Raw genomic sequence first — 11,068 nt, 5'->3', positions numbered from 1 at the left:
TGGATGGAACCTGTGAGTGACTACCGCAGTGTATGGCTACTTTCACGATGTTGCTCTTCTTGAGAAAATCACAGCAAGAATGCACAAAGTGCTCAAAGTGGCACTCTCTCAGCATGGAATATAGTTGCAGATGTAGCGGGTTAGTTTACAAGCAATGGAATGATGATTTTTGTATTTCATCGCTCTTTCTCTCCCTTTCTGTTGTTGGGGTGGGGATGGGGTTTGAAAATCAATAGAAAAAAATGAAGATGGTTGTTGTTGGCCTGAATGACCAAATTCCTCCGGCAGGCTCTCCCAACGAGCTGGATAACTCTACTGAAGAGCAATCGATTGTGGATAACAAAACCTACAAAAGCTCCTGCTTGTGAAAATACTGTCGCTTTCATTGCCTCTGCAGAGGAACTGAACCATACCTGTTTTTGCAGAGGCAGTAATTCATAGCGTTGGTAGTTGGGCCCAAAGCTGTGGTCTGTTTCAAACTTTCCCCTTGACTGCATCCCTCACCAGTTGCTAATGACCTAATTACCTTTTCAGTCCCCTCTACTCAGGGTATTTTAAATGAGTCGCGTACGCTTGTGTCAGAGAGCTTACACACAGACGCACGTGTGACATGGCTCAGGCAGTACGAGCAGTCGTCTGGCAGTCGGAGGGTTGCCGGTTCGATCCTCCGCCCGGGCTGTGTCGAAGTGTCCATGAGCAAGACACCTAACCCCCAAATGCTCCTGACGAGCTGGTTGGGGCCTTGCATGGCAGCCAATCTGTGTGAGTGTGTGTATGAATGGGTGAATGGAGAAGCATCAATTGTACAGGGCTTTGGATAAAGGCACTATATAAATGCCTGCCATTTACCATTTACCCTGCGGAGGGGCGGTTCTGGCCACTGGTCAGACATGTTTGTCACGGCTCAACAAAAACAGCGCTTGGTCACTGTGAAAATGAACACAAAGTGCAGTACTAAATAATATTTAATATTATCAGTACTAAACATTCAGTATTATTATCAGTACAAAACATTCAGTACTATTATCAGTACTAAACATTCAGTACTAAAATATATTCAGTATTATCATCAGTACTAAACATTCAGTACTATTAGTAGTACTAAACATTCAGTACTAAAATATATTCAGTATTATCATCAGTACTAAACATTCAGTATTATTATCAGTACTAAAATATATTCAGTATTATTGTCAGTACTGAATAATATTCAGTACTATTATCGGTACTAAAATATACACTCACCGAGCACTCTATTAGGTTTTTGACATTTTTTAGACTTCTACTGCTGTAGCCTATCCACTTAGAGTTATGATGCGTTGTGTGCTCAGAGATGCTCTTCTGCATACCACTGTTGTAATGTGTGGCTATTTGCGTTACTGTCACCTTCCTGTCAGACTTGACCAGTCTGGCCATTCTCCTCTAACGTATCATTAACAAGGCATTTCTGACAGACCACCTTGTCTACCACCAACAATCATACCACGGTCAAAGTCACTTAGATCAATTTACACATTCTTGATGGTTGATGTGAACATTAACTTAAGCTCCTGACCCATATCTACATAATTGTATGGATTGCACTGCTGCCACACTATTGGCTGATTAGGTAATCACATGAAAAAGTAGGAGTAATAAAGTGAAAATATTCATAATAAAGTGCTCTGTGAGTGTATTCAGTATTATTTTCTGTACTAAACAATATTTAGTATTATCAGTACAAAATAAGATTCACCATTACCTCTTGTGAACTCAGCTAAAGTCCCCCCTCACCCCCACTGTTACTGAAAACCACCAACAAAAAAGCCTACAGTTGAATTTTAACTTTGTATGTCATTGTTATGTATTCAAATACATTTCTGTGCTCAACTAATCTTGCCTGGTGCAATGGAGTCAACCAAGAAGACCAGACATTGGGGTTCACAGTTTTTGAGAGTATTTCCGAGGTTCCAATGCACCAGACACGCTCAGTAAAGCAGAGAAAAGAATTTGAATCCAAAACAATTGCATATTTGACCCAGGTCTGCATTCAGCTGTAAGTCTCGTGATGATGTCATGCACAATTACTTTACTGTGTGTAAGCACATCAATGCTTGAATAAAATGTGTCATTAACTTTGTGTAAGGCTCATTATTTTCCAATGGCTTTGTGATTATAATCAAGGGGGGAGTAGACATTTATACTATAGCTACTGTTTGTGAAAGGAAAATATTCTCATGTTTCAACTAGGTGGGATATCTACATGATGACAAGCTCATTTGTCCTTGCAATTACTTGAGTACTCTGTTTTTTATTTCATTTTATTTTTGGGTGCCTGAAGCCTGTTTGTACAGCAGCAGACCCATTTGAAGGCGTCAGGGAACTTTCTCTGGCTTTGATTCACACAGAACCCCCGGAAATAAGTGAATAAGCACCCAAAAGCTACCTGGCCATTTTCCAACAATTGTCAGGCTTTAGTAGGTTACAGACATTGTTTGATAAGATTAATATAGGTATTCTGGGAAACAGAGACATTAAAATAGACAAAGTGAGGCTTAGAAGTCATGGCCTAAGATTGCATTTCCACCATTCAGCCTTAAGCCGAGAGTTTTGTGTCTTTCATGTGCACTGCCCTCAAGGGGACTGAGGATGACAATGATTTCAACAGACATTTTGCCGAATGATTTCTATTTGCTGCTGCCAACGTTTTTTTTTTAGAACGATGCCCAGGACCTGTCATGCATAATTGGTAGTAATCAATCACAGAATGAGTTGCTCTGAAAGAAATCCAGCACCTTACATGTTGTGTATATCCTCAAATCCTGCACTTTAACACCAGGGATTCAGCCCCAGTTCTTTTCAAAACAGTGATTTACAAAGTGAACCAGAGATGGGCCATGGGCCATGAATCCACATGTTGAACAGCGTGAGAGCAACACGCTCTCTCCATATGATCAGAATGTTATTACTTCTGCAGGGAGCAGAGATATCAATGAATACTTCATATGTAGTAGTTATGATGAGACAGCAGCAAGACCTGCAAGACTGAATTGATGTAAAAATATTTTACATAAGGAATATCTCCTCATTGACCCAACAGAATACCTCCTCATTGACCCAACAAAATAGCTCCTCATTGACCCAACAGAATACCTCCTCATTGACCCAACAGAATACCTCCTCATTGACCCAACGGAATACCTCCTCATTGACCCAACGGAATACCTCCTCATTGACCCAACAAGAATACCTCCTCATTGACCCAACAGAATACCTCCTCACTGACCCTACAGAATACCTCCTCACTGACCCTACAGAATACCTCCTCATTGACCCAACAGAATGCCTCCTCATTGACCCAACAGAATACCTCCTCATTGACCCTACAGAATACCTCCTCATTGACCCAACAAGAATAGCTACTCATTGACCCAACAAGAATAGCTCCTCATTGACCCAACAGAATACCTCCTGATTGACCCTACAGAATAGCTCCTCATTGTACGGGTGACTAATTTTACAAGGCATTTTCAGCTCGCTCTCCAAATTTAATGGAACACTCAGATTTTAGGAGGGCTCTCTCTGACTGTCTCTTTTAAATCTAATTTAAAATCCTTTTTAACTTGATTTCCACCCACTCTAGCTATTTTACTGGTTTGTTTGTATTGTCGGCGGCACGGATGGTGCAGTGGGTAGCACTGCCGCCTCACAGCAAGGAGGTCCTGGGTTCGAATCCCCGTCGGCCGGGGCCTCTCTGTGCGGAGTTTGCATGTTCTCCCCGTGTCTGCGTGGGTTTCCTCCAGGTACTCCGGTTTCCTCCCACAGTCCAAAGACATGCAGGTTAGGCTGATTGAAGAGTCTAAATTGCCCGTAGGTATGAGTGTGTGAGTGAATGGTGTGTGTGCCCTGCGATGGACTGGCGACCTGTCCAGGGTGTATTCCTGCCTTTCGCCCAATGTATGCTGGGATAGGCTCCAGCCCCCCTGCGACCCTGATCAGGATAAGCAGGTTCAGATAATGGATGGATGGATGGATGTTTGTATTGTCTTTATTCGGCCGTTGTTTCTTTATTTTATCTATACTGTCAGTGTGTTTTTACACCATATAAGAAAAGCACTCTCCAAATAGTCATTTGATCCTTTGCTTTTGCAGGACAAAAATACTTGCATGGAGATGGCAAGATTTTGTACTGCCTCATATTGAAATGAACTGAATTTTGGCTGTCCATGTTATAATTATACCCCATAAAACATTGATCTATTTGGAGTGAGGATTAATACCACAGGTCGTGCCAGTTTGCACTTGCCCTTGCAGCAATATGCAAGACATTCAGAATATTACATTTTTTAAATACTTAATTATAACAAGTATAATAAATAAAACAAAATAAAACATTTTCATGAAGTTTCCCCCAAAAATGTGTAATAACGTGTCTCTTCATTGGCTGCACAGTATTAAGTTACTGTATACAAAAAAATAAAATAAATCAGTTAATTTAAGTGGTAATCTAGTTTTACAAACAAAGTTTGTATGTTGCATCAGACATCAAGTGTATAGTGGGTACAGAATTCTAATCTCTGAAACAGCACAAGAACTAGCACCGTATCAAGCCTATTTGTGAAAACGCCCAGTGTTTCCGTCTTCCCTACATGTCTTTGCAACCTTAGCTTGATCATAGATATGGTGAACAGGCACATTCCACTGGCCTACAGCTACTTTCAACGTGTTCTTCCCTCTCGTATCCCAGCATGCTCTGCTCTCTAGACCCCTGACAGATCTGGCACTGCTACACCGCTGGGTCCCTGGGCCCCCAACCAGTTTAAAAGCTCTGGTTAATTTCTGAGATCTGGCTGACAAACGCAAGCTGGCTCCAGAGTTCCAGATGAGTCATGCTCAATCCTGAACCTGCGTTTAACAGGTGCTGCTGTGCCAACGCCCTTCCCAGACCTTACCCTCGCATCCAGCACTTAGCAGCTGCTGTTGTGCATATGCCCTGTCACAATGCACAGGTGAGGGACCCAAACGCAGAAAGACAAGGAGGTAAGAGTAGAGTGACACAACCAAGGATCTTTAATTGAAGGTGCCAAAGTAAGGAGGAGAGATGGTAAACCTGGAAGGCTACACGGGAGGAACACGAGAGAATAACACACAGGAAACAGAAGGAGCCAACTCTTCTGCTCTGGTGCAGAAACATGCACTGTTCTGACAAAAACCCAAGCACAAAACACAAGACAAGAAATAAATAAGACAACTACAGTATCACGACACGGCTACAAATTCTTCACAAGAAATAATGAATACTCTATCCAATGAGAACAACGTGTGAGATGAATATTAAAGAACACAAACTCAAGAGCCAAAGCTGCTGTATCACCAGCATTGCCATCTCCATGTAAAACATTGGAGAGATTAGACCTGATTTGGGGCATTTCTCCCTCCCACGTAGCTCTGTAAATAGAATCAAGTTTCCAAAGTGGCAGAGAGCAAGAAACAATGCAAATCAGCTATGAGCTCTGTTCATCCTTATAAATAAATAAAAATACAACACTCTACTAATACATCACACCAAGAAAAATAAGACTGATAGGTAATTGGAAACAAGGCACCATAATTAATGCAGTGGAGTGAGGTATTGAGCCCACATTTAACTGGCTCAGAGAGTCATATGTGGGGAGATAACAAAATAAAATGGAGACATAATTTCCACCAACCAAGAGCAGGTTTTATATTGTTCTGTCTAGTGCTTGACTCGTCACAGAAACACAACAAAACACATGCTTAGGGGGGTCAGACATGATTAAAATGCTGCTCAGTCACGCTTTTGAACATCATGAAGTACCTCTCTTCTGCACTTGTGGTTTGTGGGTTTGGTTAGTACTTGGATGAGAGACCTCCTGGGAAAACTAACATGCTGCTGGGCCAGCATGTTAAGTGTTGGTGGGCCAGTCGGGGGTGATCTTCAAGCAGGTAACATCACCCCCAGGGTAGTGATGGGGGACACTGAGCTGTAGGAGACGCGTCTTTCGAATGAGACGTTAAACGAGGTCCTGACTGAACGTGGTTATTAAATATCCCATTACCCTTGTGAATCCTGCCAGATTTTCTGAGTTATGAAACAGTGCGTGGTTTGAGGCCACGGTCGCGATTCCGGCTTTCGTCTCCGATTAGGCTCCTCGTCTCCCAAGGAGGAGAACTCAGGAGCTGACTTCTTCTGGCCTAAAGGCTGCTTGAATGTCAGCCAATGAGGACGCTGCTTCCCAGGAATCGGTCTACACCCCCATCGCTCCCTACCCCACGGTCCTCCACCAACATACCCTTCCAGTTCAGGGCACGGGCGAAAACACGGCCTTCTCCTCGTGACTCATTGCGGTCGGGTCACACGAGAGACCGCGTGGTCATCTGGAGCCAAAGAGACCGATCACCCGAGAGGTAAGACACATTCCCCAGAACCCCTAGCTGCTTGTTTTCATTAGCGCTTGAGTGAAAGAGCCCAGCAACGAGCAGACTCAGAGCGTGTTTTCTGCAAGCCCGTAAACAAACAAGCTTAAATTGCACCGCAGTTCCTATCTGAAATATTCCAGTTTTGTGTGGTGGTCATAAATTTAAAGGGGAGCCTAAATTGCATGCGAGTTATGTTCCCCAGACACGTTATAATGGATTCTAAAATTGCGCCGATTCTACACTGGAAAAAACTGTCAAACGTTTATTAGATTTGAGTAGCATATGGAAAATTGCTTATTGTAGAATAAAAATGGATTTTAAATGCATAATTTAATGGGGAATTTTGTACACACACACACACACACACACACACACACACACACACTTCAGATCTGGGGAAAGGCTAAATTTGAAGAATGGGGCAGGGAATATGCATGTTGAATATTTTTTTAAGCATAGCAGAAACCAACAATGGTAAGGGACAGGCCCTGGGGCCCTGATGACTATGTGGCCCCAAAAATACGGAAACAGCTGGTAGATCATGACCTTGTAGTTTCAGTTTGAGAAATACTAGCACGTTGCGCATTAGCAACTTTTGGAAATCCTGCACCAAAGTAATTAGGATGGGTTAAATAGAGAGGACACATTTCATTGCCTTAGGAGGCAAGGGCAATCAGAAATACATAAATAAAATAAATAAATAAAGATACACAGAGCCAAGACCAAACACAAAATCCATGTACTTTCAAAATGGAGGCCAAGACTAAGTAAACATGTTTTGTGAATCACTGAAGGGTTGCTCAGGGAAAACGGACTGCTTTAATGTGAAAGATTAGCATGATGTGCCCTGCTGTTTCCGCGTGGGCTGCTTACCTTCTGCTTACAGCTTCCAAAATAAAGCAGAAATCATAACGTACCACAGCTTCACCTCGAAGTGTGTGTGTGTGTGTGTGTGTGTGTGTATCTGTCTGCCTATAGGTGTGCATACCCTGCTGAAAAGAAGCTCAAGCTAGGTTTTGAAACAGATGGTAGCAGGTTAACCAGTTCTGACCAACTCCCAGCTCAGCATGGTTTAGTTGGTTTGATCAACTCAGCCTATGTTTTGAAACACCTGGTAGCTGGTTGGAGATCTGCCAGCTCAGACAAGCTTCGAGCATGAGCTGGTTGAGCAGCTCATACCCAGCAAGACCAGTGTTATAACCAGCCTGACCATGCTGGTTGTCCACCTCATACCCAGCTTGACAAGTTTAATTTTCAAGCTGGTCAAGCTGGCATAGCTGGATATCAGGGTGTATGTGTAAGGACAAATGTGGTTAACACTTGTTAAATGACAATGAATGAAACTGGAACAAGCCTGGTGACCTGCGATTCCTTTTTGTGATGCATTTCTAAAAATGCTACATGGGTGTAAATGTGTTCAATAAAACGACGAAACAAAGGGGGAACCTCATCGTCCGCTCACCTTCTCAGATCTTTTCTGTTCCCAAAATGCAATGCTAACAACTTCCAAATGTCATTACTGTTTTATCTGTGTTTAACAACCATAAACCAGGTTTCGCTTTCTGTTCTCTCCGCTCATGAATATTAATTCATTTTACACATATAAATAGCTGAATTAATATTCATGAGCCAGGAGAACAGAACCCTGCGGGACAGCCATTATATCAGGAGAAAATATGACCGATTAAAAAGAAAATAACCATTACATCGTCTTCACAAGCCTCGCTGTCAGGCTCGACATGAGATGAGCCTGAATAATTAATGTCATAATAATTACAATACAAACGAATAGCCTAGTTACATTACTCAACATAAATCCTGTCAATTATTCTTTTTAAATCCCATCTGTCATTTCAAATTATGTACAGTCTACAACTTTGCAACTAATTATGCATAAATTCCTGGGTGGCTGTTGCCAAACACTTTACGTATTCCAATGCCAACATATCACGTTTTCAAATTAATACTTAATACTAATATTAATACAAAAACAAAATCTCACACAATCACACAAAGTGGTCAGAAGTATGAGTTGCACTTACATAATTTTAATCAGTAATATGCGTAGATAGTTCTATTGGCCCTTTCAGTCTCAGATTGAATCATTTTTACATAAATGGCTCATTATCATCCAATGCTAACAGGACAAATTTCAAAATAAATTGATGCTGAATTTGCATTTAAATTTTAATTAAATTGTGCAGCGCTGGTCTATGCAGGTCACTGGGGAAAGGTGAAATGGAGATCTCAGTTGTAATAACATTTTACCAAATATTTTATTCTTATTATTTTCCAGATGTTAAAATATGCAAATGCATTGACTTATATACACATTACATTACAAGGCATTTAGCAGACGCTCTTATCCAGAGCGACGTACAATGAAGTGAAGATCGAACACAGGAACAAGTGTGAAGAGGACCCTAGAGGACAGTACGGTTCCGAATCCTAGTGTGACCATACAGATACAATTGGAACCCTTGAAGAATACATCAACTTCCAAACTAGCATACCATGGTTGGCAGCTAGAATACCCCGAGTACAACAATACAATAGCTAATACAAAACACAACAATATCTATATATAACTATATAAGTGCCATTATAGTCTATGGCATATACAAGGCTCGAGACTCTGCCATTCTGACATCCACCGGGAGGTCATTCCACCACCGTGGGACCAGGACAGACAGCAGTCGTGAGCGTGAAGTGCAGATGTGGCGAGGGGGAGGCGCCAGGCGTCCCGAAGTAGCGGCACGGAGGGGTCTTGCTGGTGTAAATGTTTTGATTGAATATATACAGGGGCTGATCCCTTAACTGCCTGGTATGCGAGCACCAAAGTTTTAAATTTGATGCGAGCCATAACAGGCAGCCAGTGGAAGTTGCTGAGCAGGGGGGTGACATATGAATGTCTGGGAACATTGAATACCAGACAGGCTGCAGCATTCTAGATCAGTTGTAGGGGTCTGATGGCGGATGCTGGAAGGCCAGCCAGCAGAGAATTGCAATAGTCCAGCCGGGACAGGACCATTGCTTGGACAAGGAGCTGAGTGGAGTAGGTGGTGAGAAAGGGTCAGATTCTCCGGATTCTCTGGATGTTGTACACACTCACTAAGCACTTTAAGAACACCTGTACACCTACTTATTAATGCGATCATCTAATCAGCCCATCGTGCGGTAGCAGTGCAATGCGTACAGTCATGCAGATAGGGGTCAGGAGCTTCAGTTAATGTTCACATCAACTGTCTGAATTGTGGTTGTTGATGCTAGACAGGGTGGTTTGCTGCTGATTTTCACACATAACAGTCTCTAGAGTTCGCAGAGAACAGAAACATCCAGTGAGCAACCATTAACCATGGGGTATCTATACTAGCTAGTCTCCATCATGCTCCACACCAGCTTTCTCCAAGGGCCACAGAGCAGGAAGCAGCTACGTTTTCAAACAGCTGGTTGGGCAGTTCAGACCAGACCGGCTCAAGGTACGTTTTGACTCAGATGTTAGCTGCTAATTTCAATGTAGTCTAGCTGGATTTTAGGACAACTTGGAACAGCCTCCATTGTCCTTCACACCAGCTTTCTCAAAAGGCAAACCAGAAGATGTGAATTTTCTGCTAAAACCTTTGAGAGATCACAACAAGAAGTCAGGGTTACCCTTGCTCTGGGGCAGGATTACCTATAGGCCAAGGTCAGTGCTGTCCCTTTTAGGGTCCCGATGTGAAGCAAAGCTTACCCTGGGGCTTGGCCCGGGGCTACAGCCATGGATCATTCTAGAATTTACCCCGAACGCAGTATCAAACTTCTCTTTCATCAATTTCACAAGTGGACAATAGTCCTGTATCAAAAATTCCCAAAAGCGTGACACACTCTGACATTTGTGTGTGTCATTCTGATCTCTATGCCCTTTTCATCTTAGTTGTCTACAGGCAATCATCAATCACGTCAGTCTCGGACATTCATGCATGCAGGCCACTGATACATCAAAAGGCTACATCCACTGTACAACGCATAGATTTACATCCCATAGAGCGATTCCTGGTCCAAACTTTGAGTTAGGAATGAAGTAGCTCTTTGAGGGGTGGTGTCACTGGCATGTCCTTTGCACGTTTACACTGACTGTTTTATTTTTGTATTGCAGGTCATTTATAACAGCTTTATGTCTCGTTCAGTTAATCTAAGAAAAATGGCGGCATTGAAGAGAAAGGCGAAGCATCCAAGGCTAACACACCTGACCGTGTTTCCTTGTTTGCTAACAACACACATATTTCAAAGCAGGAAGACAACTTCCATGAACGAAAACCCGGTATCAAAGCTAATCTGCAGGGTAGTACAACACTAGGAAGAGGCCACATATAAATCAGAGGGGGCTTATTTCCACTTTCATCCGAATCCTCGTTAGCCTCCACTGCAGGTTTTAATTTTCTGCGCACTGCTACAATAACACAGGCAGCTGGTGTTTTGTGGAGCTGCAATAAAACAGCCTGAAAAGGCCACTTGAGCACATGCCCTGTTTAGTGACCATCTGTCCGCACTGATCACCAGGGCAAGAGAGCCTGTTCCTCCAGGCCCCCCTCTGCCCCCTTACACGACCTGCACCACGTGGTTTGGACCCCCCCCCCCCCCCCTTACACGACCTTCACCATGCAATTTG

Source organism: Conger conger, chromosome 14, assembly GCF_963514075.1.
Source record: "Conger conger chromosome 14, fConCon1.1, whole genome shotgun sequence".
Lineage (NCBI taxonomy): Eukaryota > Metazoa > Chordata > Actinopteri > Anguilliformes > Congridae > Conger > Conger conger.
Note: the sequence above shows the minus strand (reverse complement) of the source record.